This window comes from Plectrocnemia conspersa, unplaced genomic scaffold (assembly GCF_051122295.1).
Source record: "Plectrocnemia conspersa isolate PC_06_02 unplaced genomic scaffold, ASM5112229v1 ptg000008l, whole genome shotgun sequence".
NCBI classification, from domain to species: domain Eukaryota; kingdom Metazoa; phylum Arthropoda; class Insecta; order Trichoptera; family Polycentropodidae; genus Plectrocnemia; species Plectrocnemia conspersa.
The window spans coordinates 16,940,015-16,957,291 of NW_028277172.1; the positions used below are offsets into that span (position 1 = coordinate 16,940,015).

At 30.8% G+C, this 17,277-nt stretch overlaps 1 protein-coding gene and 1 long non-coding RNA gene across 5 annotated transcripts in view; both read left to right on the top strand.

Moving 5' to 3' along the window:
- The first annotated feature begins 6,154 nt into the window (after window positions 1-6,154).
- Window positions 6,155-8,756, top strand: LOC148233178 (uncharacterized). The gene is made up of 4 exons (XR_015810450.1): window positions 6,155-6,292; window positions 7,283-7,335; window positions 7,411-7,597; window positions 7,664-8,756. It is a non-coding gene; the product is annotated as an uncharacterized LOC148233178 (long non-coding RNA).
- A 6,333-nt stretch (window positions 8,757-15,089) lies between these two features.
- The window catches only part of FoxP (forkhead box transcription factor P), a 96,210-nt gene continuing 94,022 nt past the window's right edge, over window positions 15,090-17,277 (top strand). For 3 of the 4 annotated variants that reach the window (XM_088189704.1, XM_088189707.1, XM_088189710.1), the window contains exon 1: window positions 15,121-15,412. The gene's annotated coding sequence lies outside the window, so the exon portion shown is untranslated. Of the gene's footprint in view, window positions 15,413-17,277 lie in introns of all 4 variants that reach the window. The other variant, XM_088189712.1, reaches the window with a different exon arrangement.

A 17,277-nucleotide genomic window follows, 5' to 3' on the forward strand; every position in this document is an offset into this window, starting at 1 on the left:
TTTTTTTTAAATGAGTTAATCAGTAATGAAGAGTTTTTACTCTTTACATAATCCTGCTGTATACTTACAGGAACATTTTGCATGTATTTATTAAAGCCAGTGAGGGGGGAGGGGGATACGATGCAAATAACCGGATCATTTTGTGAAAAAATGTGAAGTAAAAAAATTGCGAAAATTTTATTCGAAATTCAGGCGATTGATCGATATATTTTATTTTTTATATAAATAAAATAAGTATTAATGCAAAGACAAAGAGGTATAAATTGTCTTATTGCAGAGTCCAAGTATCTGAGTATTGGATTTACGTTCCTTTATTTCTACGTTATTCCTTTACGTTAGTTTATGAAAAAAATACGAAATTGTTTTCAGTTACATTTTAGTTTTTCATTTTCGTTTATACAAGAAAAAGCATAATTGTGCGAATTGTGAGTCTTTATATATTATATTTTATACGTCACTTATATTTTTAGAGGGGGGGAGCAGTAATAATAAACTAGTAACAATGCTTGTTTTGCAACAATTTCTCTTTCTGTTGTCATAGTCCTTAAGCACACTAAACACGGGCTTAGTCACCAAAGAAAGATGAGGCACCTGAATTTTTCAGAAGGGTTGAGGTCAGTTATCCCTTGCTTCTGATAAACAGATTGTCAGAAAAAAATGCGTTTGTAATGATCTTTTATTTTGTGTTCATAATAATTTAAATGGCAATGACGGCAATGATGGCTCCGGAGGAATTTGGTGGGCGATGGAGGAGCCATGGAGGGCGACGGATAAATGGGTATTTTTTTTCCTAAAAAATAATATTGTGCGAAAATGTCTTATTTTCAAACTTGCTATTAGAAATTTTAATATTGAACAAACTATATGAATATTTTGGCGAAATAAAAAAATCTATGGGCATTGCTATTTTACAATTTAATATTAAATGAGATAGAAATAGAGATTTCCGAAGGTGGGCTATTAAAATTATGTCGTTGAAAAGTGGGCGATTAGTCAATTAAATTTGAGAGTCTATGGTTGCATCAAATACAGATGTTCATAATGTTTTTCCCAATTGTTTGAGAATGTTTCGAGTTTATTTCAAGAAACGTTCAAATTAATATATACTGATCTAGATTGTGGTTTTACTATTTAAAATAAATATATCTAGATATTTTACTATAAATACTTTATGGACACCGATACTTTTAAGTGTATGGTGCCTCTTAACGTCTTGATCCGGCACTGTGTATAATAATTATATTATTAAATTACTGCAGTGGTCTAAGTAAATCTAAACAGAAATTTTATAGTTACCATATAATGAAAAGATAAAGACATGAATGATATAGTCGGGTTTTCTTTTATTTCATTATTAAAATTTTATTTTTTCTAATACCTTATATTTTATATCAAATCAAAATTTACGTTTTGTCTTTATTACATATATATTTAAAATTTTATTACTAATTAAAGTATTTTTTTTTAGCAAATTTATTTTTAACCATTTTTTCCACCTAATCTTTTAGTTTAGTAGGTGAATTATTTTAAGAATTATATAGGTTTGATAAAAAAATATCACACCTAAAGAAAAATCAAAAAACTATCAACGGTAATGAATGTTTTTATTTCGTAATGTCAATAATAAATATTTAACCTAAAACTCATATTTTTTAAATGAATTAAATTAACATTATATATTTTATTATCAAACCACATTAAATTAATAAACATCTTTACCCTCGTTTAATTAAACAAATAAACATATAGCGAGTATATCTCGCTGTATCGAGTTTGGTCTAATTTTAGTTGTTTTTTTCTCTTCAATATGCTGTTATCGCATAAGATACGCGTATGACCTTGCAAATAAATATAGTCATACGAAAATTGCATCATATACTCGCTTTATCACACAATGCGGCATTACACACCCCTCGTAAATAGATAAATGTTTATTTAAGATTTACTTTTTAGTAAGCGTTCATTAATTTTCAGTGTAGCTAAAAAGGCGTAAACGCCGATGTTTTTTATAATTGCCATATTCTGGCAATGATAAGTGCTGAATAATATAATTTACGCTGTTCTCCTACGTTTTCGCTTTGTCACGATACAAATGAATGAAAACGATGAGTATTGAATATTGATTAATGTTTGTAACTCATGGTTAAAAGCCAGGTCACACAGTTTATCTACAAAGATTTTTAAAATGCAATTTATCTCTTCATGAGGCTAAATGGAAAATATATAATAATAAAAATTGATACTAATAAATAAGTACTTCATATTATCTGCTCTACTTACACATTTTATACTTCTATTTTTAATTAATTCGATAGTCCAGTGTTCCAGTTATATTACACAAAATAATTCGGAACGTAACACTTTTCTATTTGTATCTGGAGTGTCTTGGTATAAATACTTGTATTCTCAGCGTAGCGTATACTAAATGTAGCTCTTTTTGAAGTTGCTGAGGGGCGGTGTCGGCAATCCATCGACATTTTGAGATCACAGGTTGTTCAATTATTCATGTGGTTTCTTTGTTTATTTGTCACATTTTTTCTGCTTTGTATCATATATAATTTTGTAACAGATTCTTCCCGTGTAGTCATGAATGATAGGATACTGAACACAAGTTGTGGGAGTGCCTGCTTTTGAATTGTGAAAATGAGATGTGTACTACTATTAAAATTATATTTTCACTAGTATAAATATAATTTTAATTATTAAACAATTGGCTTACAATTTCACTGCTCAGTATCAGTAAAACTGTATTTGTTCACAAACAGATGATATGGTATGCGGATTTCCACATGATCAGAGATTCACAGAATTGTGACGTCACAACGTTTGATAAAACACTATAATATTAAATTAAACCTAACATAATAAAAGTGCGAAAACTATAATTATGATTTCAAAATATAACTTAACTGGTAATACATATGCACTGTAACATACATATATGTATATGTATCTATATAAATAAAATGAGAAACTTCTTGAGGAAACCTGTGAAGTCATGATGGTCAGTTTTGTAATAAATAAATAATTAACCCGCAGGCTAGTAGTACTTCGCAAACAAATATTTAAATTTTTTTTCAGCCCAAATGATCACACTCACTACGGATAATTTCTACAGCTTACGTTATTAAAATGACCACTCACATGCTACGATTATTCGCATGCCTGGTGTCGAATTACATGTCATGTTATCGTGGTGGCGAGAACGAGTGAAACATTACCGGGCGCGACTAGTAATACATTCTTAGAACAACTAGTGTATATTATAAGTTATTAAGAAGGTAATAATGTACATATTTTATGCAATAACAGCACCCAAATGTGTTGAAGCTTCTCCAAAAATACTGAATGGCCAAAAATTTCTCAATAGGAGTTTGAAGGAATCAGATAGTATATATTTATAATGAACAAAATAAAAAAGGTATGTTTTTAAGTTATTTGCAAACATTGTACATTTTGTGTCGCACGTCGCGCTAAAGGTTGGTGACACCGGCAATAACTCAACAAGCGCGCATATAAGCATGAGTTATTTGTGTAAACACACTAATACACATACCGACGCACATGCGTACACATCAACACACATACGATTGTGGCCGGTGTACAACACAAACACCATTGCATCTCTTTTGAATATAAAAAGTAAACAATTCTAACACAACACAAACAATATGGCTGTCGGTGCTTGTCAATCTGCGGCGACTTGTTGTTAATGAAATCTTTTCATTGGTGCATCTGTTTAGTGGCTTAGGAACCAAGTGGCAAAAATATTTTATAAGCCAATGCTTTTGTATAATTGTGTAATTCAGTGATCTCTATTAACATTCTAGTGCTGGTCGCAAAAACATGATCATAATATATTTCTTTGCGGGCGCACCTTGCTAGATTTTTGCCAGGTGCGCCAGAAAATCTAGCGCTTCTACATATCCGCAAAACATTTGTGGAATGCACTATTTGCCTTTATTTCCTTTAGAATCGTAAAACGACATCCTTTCAATGTCTTCTTCGTTAGTGGAAACAGGAACAACGATGGTTACCGCACCACGACAGTGTTGTTTTTGGCAAAATAATCACGAATTAATAGTGACGTGTGAGCCGATGCATTATCGTGATGCAAAATCCAAAAGCTGTTAGCACACAATTCTGGTAATTTTTTTCGGACTGTCCTGTGCAATTTACTTTGAACTGCAAAATATTACTCCCTTATTAACTGTATGACCTGGTGGTAGGAATTAGTAGCGGAGTATACCTTTAAAATCGAAGAAACCAGTAGAAAGAACCTTGACATTTGATTGAACTTGACGTGATTTTTGCCTTGGCTTTTCAGGACACTACCATTGGACCAATATGACATTTGTTTAGATATTATTACCATACATTTTTTTAAATAAATTACGTTAAATATGTTTTAAATATTTTTAACTTTTTTGTGTATTATCAATGATGTAAGTTGTAAGGTAATATAAAACAATAATATTTACTTGATACAGAAATGAAAAAAACCTTACATTTTTCATATTTATTTACTTAAAAAATAAAAGATAAATCAAGTTTGATGTAAAAAAACCCGTCAGCACATTTTAATTATATCATTTAATAAAACCTATATTTAGTTGGTAACAGAAAAAATAACATTGCATTATTTTACAATGAGAAATGTTTTTTTTTTTATAAAAGAAAAAAATATATATTTCACGCAATTCTTTCAAATACATTTTTCATTTAAATATAATTATTGAGACTTACTTATTGGGAAATATGCTTCATTACACTTATGTGTAATGAAGCATATTTCGTAGACTATTTGGGTAAAAATACGTCTGAATGGAGATAAAAATATACAAATGGTAGAAAGAAATTTGTGTATGCAATACCTGCTTTTGTTTTCACTTCGCCAGCCATCCCTATCATAAAAAAGGTACTGCGCGGCGCGGTCGTTTCTCTGTTACATTACATGATTACTGGGAACTGATAAGTACTGTTAGACTTGCGTGAGATAAACCAGGTGTATTTATTTAATGTTGATACTTCGCGCATATCGTACAAAATATCGAAGATATTAATTAAATTTTAATAATTTGCGCCTATTATTCTACTTTGATTATGACGCGTTTGAGCAATTATATATCATCAGCGACTTTATTTAAAATTCAGCAATTTCTTTGTAATTGTAAAATCAACAGTTTCATTCTCAAAATTTCGTAAAAACTGCACGAAATACAACTTATTCAGCAATCTTCCTTAAGTGATAGGGCTATTACCAAGCTCAATCTCGCCGCCCATTTCTATTGTCATATTTGACGTATTCATTGCCCTCTTGGAAACGTTTAAAAAATGCGTCGTCAATATTTTGATTGTTTTGAAAATTCATCATCGTGTCTTTGTCCTATAGTTTTTCGGTTTGTCACTTTTTCCTCTTTTGTCCTATTTGTTGAATGATTGTTTGAATTCAACTTTACCAAGTAATAATCTGAATCGGCATTTTTTGCTCTTCTGTATGTTTTGACACTTTGTATGGAATTTGTTTTTCTTTTAGATATTAGATGATCTATTTAATTGCATATGACATAAATTAGTTATAGACAATTACTGTTCAGATGTTGTTGGGTGCTTTTCTAGCTTGAGAAGTAAACTTCTGCGAGTTTCTGAATAACAACAAATAATACATGTCACATGTATTTTGCGCTTGTAAAAATTATTACTGGAATACAAAAATTAAAAGGTAGTGCTTATATCTCATTATAATTATTGGGTTGTTAGGTTATGGCACACATCTGTCAGCGATTCATAAAATGTTGTTGATTTAGATATTGTTTTATTATATTCGATCCTTTGAGTTTTATTATGCATTGCACTAATTACAAATCCTATAACATTATTCAACCTCATTATTATTAACTTAAATCTTTTAGACACGATCAAATATTAATAAAATCAAATGTGTGGACTTGAGTTCAAGATTTTCTATTACGTCAATATTTTCTACTGCAAATATATAATATATGTTACAAAGATAATTTTTTCAAGAGCATTATGAATTAAGTTATGTATATTGTATTTATAAACCAAATTTTAACAAAACAGTAGGAGATTTTTCCAGTTTCCAATTAGAGTTCGCTATATAATTATATACTTATTAAAAGTGACTCGGACCACACTTTTGTGTTGGTAACTGACACATGTTCGTCAACTAAACGCCCAGTGTTTGTTTACCGGTGCGTCACGTTGAACCATCAATACTTGCACAAATATATCTACAATACTCACGCTTATGTTTAATACACCTATGCGTGTATGTATTATATAAAAATAATAAAAGCTAAAACGTATTTACATAATATACATATAGAATCTAAATAATTCTTCTACCTACTTAAAATTAATTTTTATTTCATTTTCAAGTAAACAAATAATGGTTTGGCAAAATGTAAATGTATGTAAGAACGCTCGGATGTAATGTGTGTCAATAGGATGTGTAAGAAAATTTTTCAATGCGAATTATAATTATTTTAATTATCTGACTTTATTTTTTAGGTATTTAAAGACTTATTTGTTTAAGCTTAATGAAGAAAGGCGAGAAAATTTTTCTAGGAATAATTTTCTACAGCGGTTATAATACATGATCATGTTTAAAAAGCTTAGTCTTATCCATACTATTTATAAATTATTTATGTATAGTTGTATTTATCTAATTGAAAGATCTAATAGAAATATAAGATTCAAATATTTAATTAGTAGATTGATGTATTAAATCCAAGTTAAATCCATATAATAATTATTTATTACGCTCATAATTTCATGTTTCGCCCTCAAAATAACACACATATAAATTTAAATTATATGTCTCTTCTGAATTTATGTTTTTCGTGAGCATTTATTCGTATTTGTTTTATATTGACGAGTATGGATGATTATAATGTTAGATTTATCTTATGTCTGTAAGTCTGCGATTATTTTAAAACTAAAGAGTCATTCTTCTTTTAATTGGTGAAAGATTCTGGATCTTGAAAATATTTAATTATTGACATTAATGTCTCGTCTCTTTGCTTGTTTACTTATTTTTCAAATACTAGTTGAAATTTTGTGCTGAGCTCTAAATCAATGTTTTCTAATTGTTACAAAAAAAAATAACGCCTCTATGACTATCGATAGTGTAACCTCTTCTTTACTGAAGTACTCTACAGTGGTCTTAATTAACACCCCTTCAGCAATAAATAAATAATCTTCATATTTTCTTGCATATTTTCATACAATTGGCGCTGGACCACTCATTCTTATGCAGCGGTATAAAAATGGATGACTGGATTATTGCGCACACGAAAATTTCGAACATAGGTGATTGTTTGCTTGTTAAATATATTTTACTTTTAATTTCAATTGCTTTACATTTTTATTTATTGGAAATTTAAGGTTTGAGAACCACAGGGTGTGTGACTTTGTAGCCAAGTAAGACGCAAGCGGAATCTAGTTAGTTTTATTAGATTATATTTACACATGTTGCGACAGACGATATATGACCGAGCGGTGGTGGAGAAGCTGGCGCAGGAATGATGACCGTGGGAGGTCCTCAGGGGTCTTGTAGTTGGCGTGGAAGTAGGTATACAGCGTAAGTTTATCGGTGCTTGTATGGTTCTCAGGATGTGTGCGTCAATGACTATTCTAGTATCTGCTGAAATCTGCGAGTGACCCTCTACTCATCGGAATTCAAGCTTAATTATCCAAGGCTGCAAAGCTTGCTGAACAATCACAATCATGCAGCGATCATCCTGCCAATAGTTGTACTCGTTTCTTAGAACAGAGAAATAGGTATACGCCTTTAGAAAGCGACATTTTCAAGGTCGTATACTGCAACGGGGATCTTGTGGATCCGGTGATTTATTGTACCCATGACCATTTCGAAACAAAGAAATATTCTTTCAATGACGGAGAATATTTACAGTAAGAACACTTGCGTGTTATTTATGTGATTTTTTCTGGGCCTAACGAGGTATTTTGTTTGGTTAATCTTTTATGCTATTGTATTGATTATTTTGCTCACTGTAAATTAACGCAGGTTTTAAAAAGAAGACCCCACATATATCTAAGAGTATCTTACAAATGTAAATTAGTAATATAATTCTAAAATATTTATAAAACATGATATTTTTAAATAAAAATCATATTATTATATGTTCTTTGGGGGTTCTTCTTCTTCAAACTCGTGCACTTAATTATCTTAACCACGACACAATAAGGATGAACGTGACTAAAATGTGTAAAGAAAAGGACCACACAAAAGCCCTCGATACGTCTAGGAAAAAGGGTTTCACATAAATAACGCGCAATTACTCTCCGATGTATTGAAAGAATATTTCTTTTATGCGAAACGAGTACAGAAACAATTTATCACCGGACGACAAAAAGCATCGTAAAGTCACAAAATACCCGTTGCATCATTCGACCTCGGAAAGATCACTTTCTTGAAGTGTGGACATATTTCGTTGGTCGAAGAAACAAGTGCAACAATTGGATCGATGGTTGTGATTCATCAGCACGCTTTGCAACCCTTGATAAGGCTGGACTTCAGAGTCATAGATGGTCAGGGCCAGAGAGAGACTCCCGGAGACGATCGCCACAGCAAAGAGCAACGAACCTCCATTACACCGTCGCTGCCATAAGTCCAAGACGTACCATGACCATCTACTGGACAACATCCCTCCACCACTGCTAGGAAGAAAACGAATCGCCCATCATATGTAATATTATACAATAAATTATAACCGGTTTCCAACGGCGTCTTCCTGGCTGCGAAGTCACAACCCTTAGGGTTTAAAACCTTAAAGTTCAGACATGGTTTTATTTATATATTGACGTATTCTTAAATATAAGTACATATTTTTATATATTGATTATCTATGATCATAATTTTTACTGTTTGAAGTTTTCGTTTGCGCAATAATCACCGAACCAAAAATATGCAGCGGTTATAAAACATTTGAAAATATTCGAACAAAATTCTGCATCGGTAAAATATCCTAAAGATAAAGCACAGAGAGCAAAAATATTTTTTATAATATATTTATTAAATAAGAAAAAATATTTAGAAGGTATATATATTTTCAATAGTTTTAAATATTTTTTATATGAAGAAATCTACATGATTCTTGAAGAATTTGTCTAAAGATTTTTCAATAATAAGTTACTGTGACATTAGCTGTTATCCTCGTTACTATTTAACGATTCTGCCTGTCCACAATTGGCACTGTACAATCATGTAAATAATTAAGGCAGACGAACGCGCACGCGCAGTAATATCATTGCAAAAACTAATAAGCGATACAATAATGTCACTGATGAAAGTTGATCGATGTTGATTGTCTCAAATAATCGTTCATGTGTGATGTCAGGGGTCTTTTGTGTTGTCACGTGTGTATCCGCGTTTTGTTTTCCCTATGCAAATAAATTGTGCCCGTGTATGAAATACACTCTTATCTATCTACATACACAACATGACAATAATGTATGCAAATTTGGAAGTGAAAAAAATCGTCGCAAAATATAGTACTATTTACACTAAACTGTGTATGTGTGTTTCATGGCCTGATATATAATAAACGATGATTTACGTGTACGGGCGTTTGTTTTCCAAATTGTTCTGTATGGTTTTTCAATAGTTGCATAGATAAGAGTGATTAAGTATAAACAATGGCCGCAAGTGTCGCGTCGAAACGATTGAGAAACACTGACTTCAGAATCAGTAAATTTATGGAAATATGTGAAGAGATATTAACGACTTTCTTAAAATTAACAAGTGTCGTACATGTTGAAAAATCAACGGATTTTCTTTATTTACCACAGTGATATCCCAATGGGTTTAAAGAATATTTCCAAAAAATCGCTACCTGTCATATGAATATCTAGTCGATTACAAAAAAAATTATTTAATGACATGTGACTATAATGAGAACTTAGAAACAAAGTTTCTTTCTCCAAATACAACCTCCGATATAAAAAAATAAGTATTACACACGAACCACATTTAGGCAGGTAGTTAGAGATATTGATGAAAAGAACGTAAAATCTTCGCAACCAATTAATAACTAAAATCAATGAATTAATGTACGTAATTAACTTAAAAAAATAGATAAACTACTCGAAAATACAAACGCATGTTAAATTAACCAATAGTTAAAGCCACTAAACTTTCCAGATATCTGTGCTGTATTAATTTTCCTGGATGCAGTCCTTGGATTAGCAAAGATTAGATAGACCTAATGTGTATCATAAATATATAACATTGAACTTTTTTATTGAAATAAGAGAGTCATTGTGTAGAATATAATAGCGCTTAAAATTTTAACATAAAAGCCAAAAACAATCAGATTATTGCATACAATTACAGTAATCTTACGTTCTGATGAGTCTATTTTCCCAAAATTCCATTAGCTGAAGGCAAATAAGTACGTAGAAATCCATTTCTTGGTAAGCTTACTGTGTAACTATTATTATAACAACGTCAATAGTTTTATATCTATCTGTGAACATGTGTCACAAATATAAGCGTGACATTTCTTGCTTTGAAAAAATTACATATTAATTTTCAAATATCTTTTGTAATGCAACCAAAATACATTTTTCTATTAGTTTAAATTAAATTGATGGGTTCAAGAAAAACTAAACAATTTCTCTAGATGAAATGCAGTCATATATACTTTAATAAATATATAAAATATTATGAAATATTTTTAATAAAAAACTCAACATTTCCATTATTATAATTTTTTTACTCATTGTAAAATCAACTAAAATATCTACATGCAATTAATATATAATAACTGAGAGTGTAATTATTCACGATAAATTAAATTTTAAAACGTAATAATCTTTTCCTAAATGTTTATTTTTACGAACAAATGGTTTAAATTAAGCATAATCAATTATGACGCATGTTTTGTATTACATTAAAAATAAAGTTTTAATCTAATAAAATATAATTAGTTATTTTGTAAGCAAATATAAGAAAAAATAAACAGCCAGTATAGTATCAAATTTAAAATAAAACAATTATTATTTTATTCGTAGCTAACTTTAAAATGTTTTTATTAAGAAAAAAGTAAAATAGCATTCTTTTGAAAAATTTTGCAACTATAATTTATTTTTTAACACCGAAAATACTGACCATTTTTTATTTAAAAAACTGATGAATTCAATTTTAAAAGTAGCAATCTTATTCTACATATTTATGTATGTTATGAATATATACAGTCCAATTAATTAGAAAAAGGTAATGGTATATTATTTTTATTAAAATATCAGGCGCGTACGGTAAGATTTCCCTTTCGCTCCCTCGCATGTTAAGTGACGAGAGTGAGTGAGAGATAAGGGCGTGTGGAACTCATGTAACGCACGCCCTTATCTCTTACTCACTCTCGTTACTTAACACACAAGCGAGCGAAAGGGAATGTATCTTACCGTACGCGCCTTATATACATATTAGAAATATAAAGTATTTCAAATAATTTAATTTTAAATATTAAATCGCAATCAACTTCATGGGCTACACATGGATGACCATGTTTAGTATATAAATGGCAAATTGATCCAAGTAAAAAATGTTTTTTATAATGTAAAAAATATATTTTTAGATTTTTTTTAAAACGAAGTAATAAACTAATAAAATCAGTTTTTGCGGGGTCGTAAACATTTTTGCTACGCGATTAAATAAACGATGCAATTCTTTCAAACATTTTCTCGACCAAATCAGCTACCACAATTTCTACAAATAAAAATGCAATTTTATAGGATAGAAAGTGTGACAATGTAAAAATAATCACGTATTTTTATTTTGTTAGAATTACAACAAAGGGAATGAATACTTACAGGATCATTAAACGATCGTTCACACTACAAAATCAACGGGAGGAATTAAATATTATTGTTTTCTTACGCTTTTAAGTAAACGTAAATATCGTTCAATGTAAGATTATGAAAATATATTCTTCTCGGAAGTCAAGAATTCACGTCAAAAGCAATTAAATTATCCCCTTTCCGTGTATTGTAAAAGATCGGTAAAAAGCAGTTTTTTTATTGTTGATGCTTTTTAGTATTAACTGTAATTCTTTGGTTATCGTAGTTCTAGTGCAAGTGCAGCTTACTTATTAATTAAGCGTATATTTGTATTGGGAGAGCGTCATCGTTTTGGTCATATGCATTATAAAAGCATAATTTCAGATTAATTTGAACATTGCACCGGCAATACTTTATAATAAAAACACCTGTAGAGTCACTTCGCCAGACTCGCGAGAAGCTCAAACAGTCAATGAAAGACATTATGTAATGTTTAGTTGTTTATATTTATCCAGCAGATATCTACGGAATGGGTGTATTATTTTTCAATATTTCATAACGTCTATTATTACAACATTACACGCATAAAAATTTATGCACAAGCGTATAGCATACACAGAATATTATCTATAAATAAAGTTATTTGTGAACGGGCGTGATGATGCTATGCAAATTGTTATTGTTTATTGCTATCTGATCAAAGCGCACGGCCGCGCCCGCCGCGGCGAAAACAACGGTAAGAAAGTGACGACTCAACATAGCGCAAGTGACGATTTAACATAGGGTAGAATATCAATCGACGGTGCTCAAAATCATAATGTAATATTGTGTTGCTGTCTGCTCTAGCTCACAAATGCGCTAATGGGTCGTTAAAGTCGGCCGCGTGTGTTTGTTTGTTTGTTTACGCCGGATGACGTCATGTGTTTATTCTGACGGGGGAGCTTCGTCGTATTCGGCGTAGCTAACAACAAAATTTAATTATTTTATTATACTTTTTCTTTTAGTATTAGAGCATTTTAAATTTTTTTTTAAATGGGTCGGCTATTAAATCCAACCTAAACTACCTATTTTATTTTCTGCGAAAACTTTTACTAAAAACTTTTTTGAATACGTTGCAGATATAAAATATTATTAAAAAATATATTTATGAACTAAAGAACTGAAATGCTATAAATAAAATACATTTTCCATATTTTAAGTTAAAAACGTAGCCACTCGAGTGCAAAAATATGTATTTAAGTTTTCATTCAGAGATAGCGTTTTGTTTACTTTATTGAATTACGATAGATAGATAATTTAAAAGTAAAATTGGTGATAAGACTTAATAAAATGCAACATTATCTATCGTATTATATGATTACAATCAAACAAACACACGTATCTATATATTTTCTAAAAACAAAAACAAAAAATCACGCGTAAAGCATATCGGACTTAATCTCTAGACTAGTTATTAATAACCAAGGTTTCTTATTCCATTAAAGCTACGTTATACTTTAAAGAGCTTTCATGGAGTATCAACTATGGAGTTTTTTTTCAACTAAATAAAAATATAATCTAAAATAATAATTTGTCCAATGTTTAAAACGTCTATTTTTAATATTTAAAATGCTAAAATATGTAATAGTATATGTTAAAATTTTAATGCGAGACTTAATCTTTTAAAAATATTTTTAACTCATTATATTTTAAAACCTTAAACTAAAAGTCGGTCTAGAACTCTACATTAACTTGCACTTGCAAATAATCCTGAACATAGAAATACAAAAGGATACGAATACAAGTGACGAAAAGTCAGTGGAATGTGACCAGTGACAGCGTTGCCAAATCTACGGCTGCTTAAAATTATTACTCTTACACAAAAGGCCGTTCTTATAAGAAAAGTATCAAACAACAACATAATCTATTTTCGCTTAAATTGTTGCATTGAACTGAGTGTTGAAAGTAAGAAATAGCAAAAACCCCTTCCCCATCTCCAAAAGAATATATAAGCGCAAACATATCGAAATACTGACCAACAGGATAGATCAGTGGTAGAGTCATTGACTAATAGCCAAATGACCTGGGTTAAAATCCCATATAAACTTTTAAAAATATATTAGTGGATATAATCATCTTATTTATTTCGTTGCTTATGTTATTTAAAGCTGTTATTAACGATCCCGAGTAGTGAACTCATTTACTCGCTCAGTTGTCTCTCTGTTTGGCTCAGTTGGTTAATCGAAATAAGCTTGTTGCCGTTAGGGTTTTATTGCAGAATAAGTATGCAGATCATTTCCGTGGTCTTTGACTTCATAATTAACATTGTCAATATTGTCATAATAATTCAGCATTTCAATAAAATACCCAATTGATTTTCTGTCGGTTTTATCTAAGTGGATGATGTCTGAAGTCCCTAGAGGGTTTTCTGCTAATGCGAATTTCAATTAAGACACATATTTATTATTTTTGTCTAGGATTATCAGGTTTGCTTTTTAGGCGTGTAAGACTCGAGCTCGCACATTTGCCATTACCAGTATGTGGTCCAAATCATAACGTAAAAAATATCTACCTGAATTTTAAGAGCAGCTGCATTATCGTGAAAACCTAGCACTTTTTTTATTCCAAAAATCAAAAGCGCGGTTTTGTTTAATTTTCGATGATTCGCTGAATTAACGGTAACTGCAATCCGTAGACCTTACAAAACTTCTTAAAAATAAATACTCCTATCAAACCTTTTGCAATAAAATTTTCAATCATTAGATTAAAAAATTGGATATGACGCATTTCGCATAAAATTTGCCATTTTTTACTTTTAGAATTATTTCTGTTATTTTCCAGACACATCTAGCATAGTAGATTTTTTTTTAATTATTTGGGCTATATCATTATTAAATAAATAAAAATGCTATTTTCTTGACATCGCCCTTAATTTAGTCTTTTTCTTGAAAATATAGATAATTTTTTTGCATGACTGTTGAATTTCTGAAGTTGCGACATTTGATTGCAAAAGCTTTGATATATTTTTTTATTAAAACAAGTAAATTTACGGTAATTTTTACATATCAACTGTGTATAAAGAAAATAGTTATTTAATTGGAAAGTGGCGCTTCCGCAGCTTGTATAGACAAACCGCCACTGGCGTTCATTCATGAAATTGTAAGGAGGGGGATAGAAATATATCGCAAAGAAAATCGACTGACAAAACATTGAAGTATGCTGTCGTTGAAAAGCGACATCAGGTCGCCATGTTGGCGGACGCTCCCCACACATGCACACACAGCGCCACAAGTCGGCTATTTAGGTATATTGTTGTTTATTTTATTGGGGGCCCGCGGTCCCCGCGCGGCTCAGTCCGCCCGCGGCTGTCTGCCGCACTCCATTGCGAGGATCGGTCGAAAACAACGCGAAAGAAGGGACCGGAAGCGGTGCGTCGCGCTCGCATTTCCGGCGGCGCGAAAACTTTTCGTTCGAAATTTCCGCGAGCGGCCGCGAAAAGCGTGCGACCTTGACTCCGTCGCCGAGTGCGCGCAGGGGTTGCAAACCTTTCGCCGGCCGGAAGCCATGCGCGATCCGCGCACCTGACGACCGAGACTCCGAAAACAAGGTACGGTAAACGTCAAACTTTTGTAAATGGCGCCGCTGTCAAAACTCGCGCCGGCGGCCGTAGCACCTACAAATTCAACCATCGATACCGTTATTTTTAAAAATGACAATTAAATTATTATGCATCACGAAGGTCAGTTACATCATGCGTCGACGACTTGTATGACACACACATCCACATATATTTGAACTCGATCAAAATCACACGAACAGCTGATTAGTACATATTGTGCTATGTTATCAAAACGTGACGTTCATGCACCGCGGGCGATCGCTTTAGATCACTCGTGCAATGCGTAAAATATGTGATGGAGTAAATCTCATATGGTCGCATTTTTTAGTGTTATGTCATTCATTCATTTGTTTTAATTGCATTGGTGTAAATACTAGGGTTACTATTTAAAATGTTTATTACAAAAAATGCATATTATTATTATCCAAAATATATGTAATGGAACATAAAATTTGCACCTCCCCTTTCAAAAATAATAATAACAGTATAACATACAATAATAAACATTAACAATATAATACATATTGTATTGAATATAAATACAATAAATACAATCATTACTACATACAAAAGTTGGTAACATTTCAGAACTAAGAAGCAAATTTAGTTGCACTTTAAATTTTAGATATTTGCGTTTTCAGAATTGTAAAATTAGTAGCGAGGCGCGAAAATTTTAGGTATTTGCAAATAAATTTATATTTTTTAGAGCTATGAAGCGCATAAAGTTGAAATGTATTTTTTTTGTTAAAATTTTTATTTTCCAAAATATCTGATCGCGCAGCTCCAAAATGTTTTTCTTTTTCTCACCTAATGCCATTAAGTAAGTTCGTGCGATTAAATTGGTTGTATGTATTAGTCATATTTTTTTATGAATTTGACTTATTAATGGGAATTTTATAGGTCGGAAAATTGTAGATCATCGCAATTATTATTATGCTAAATTTTCCAGGGAGGGGGGGATTAAAATAACTTTCCTTTTTATATAATACCTACCTAGTCGTTAATATTTAATTTATACGATAGTAGTATTACATTTGTATGTAGAATAAAGTGTCATAAAATGCATTATATGCCACTTAAACACCAGCGACTCACCGGTGAATCACTTGATGATTATTTTTTTTAAAACGTTAATTAATTATTTACAATTTTTATTAATTATTAAAGATCATTGTACTAGCTTCATTTATAAGTAAATCAAGTATTTTATATTTATCTTTAGAAATATATACTGACGCGTGAAAAGAAATTAAAGGTGACTCACTAAAGTCTCTGGCGTTTAAAGGGTTCAAAATATTTGTACTATTTACAAAGCAATTTTGTACTATCTTTGTGGTTTACGTAGTTTTGTACTTTATTTTCAAATTCAGAAAGTGTAAAAAATCATTCTTATTAACAAAAATAGTTATAAGCAAGAAATAGCATCAGTATTTTTTCTCTCCAAAATTGACATATCTGTCTTGTTCTAAAATTTAGTTTTTAGATGTTCTAAAAGTACTTTGAACCTTCATATTATTACATATTTTATTACATCTTCATTATTCATATTATTTTAATTTACTCTGCACTGGCCGTAAAACAAGGTATATTTCTGTGTAAAAGTATACTTTAGTTTTTTAACGTTAACACAATTAACAACTACTCAGTAAGTAGTGAGATATCAGACATCAAATCAAAGTCTGTAAATCATTGACATGTATTTTATTTAATCAATATATCTCACTATGCACGATTTTATTTTAATTATATCACGATTTGGAAAATAAAAAAAATCAAATCAGTGATTATCGGGTAGAATTATAATTATTCAATAATCCCTAATTTATTATCTCCCATACATGATTGAAATTGAA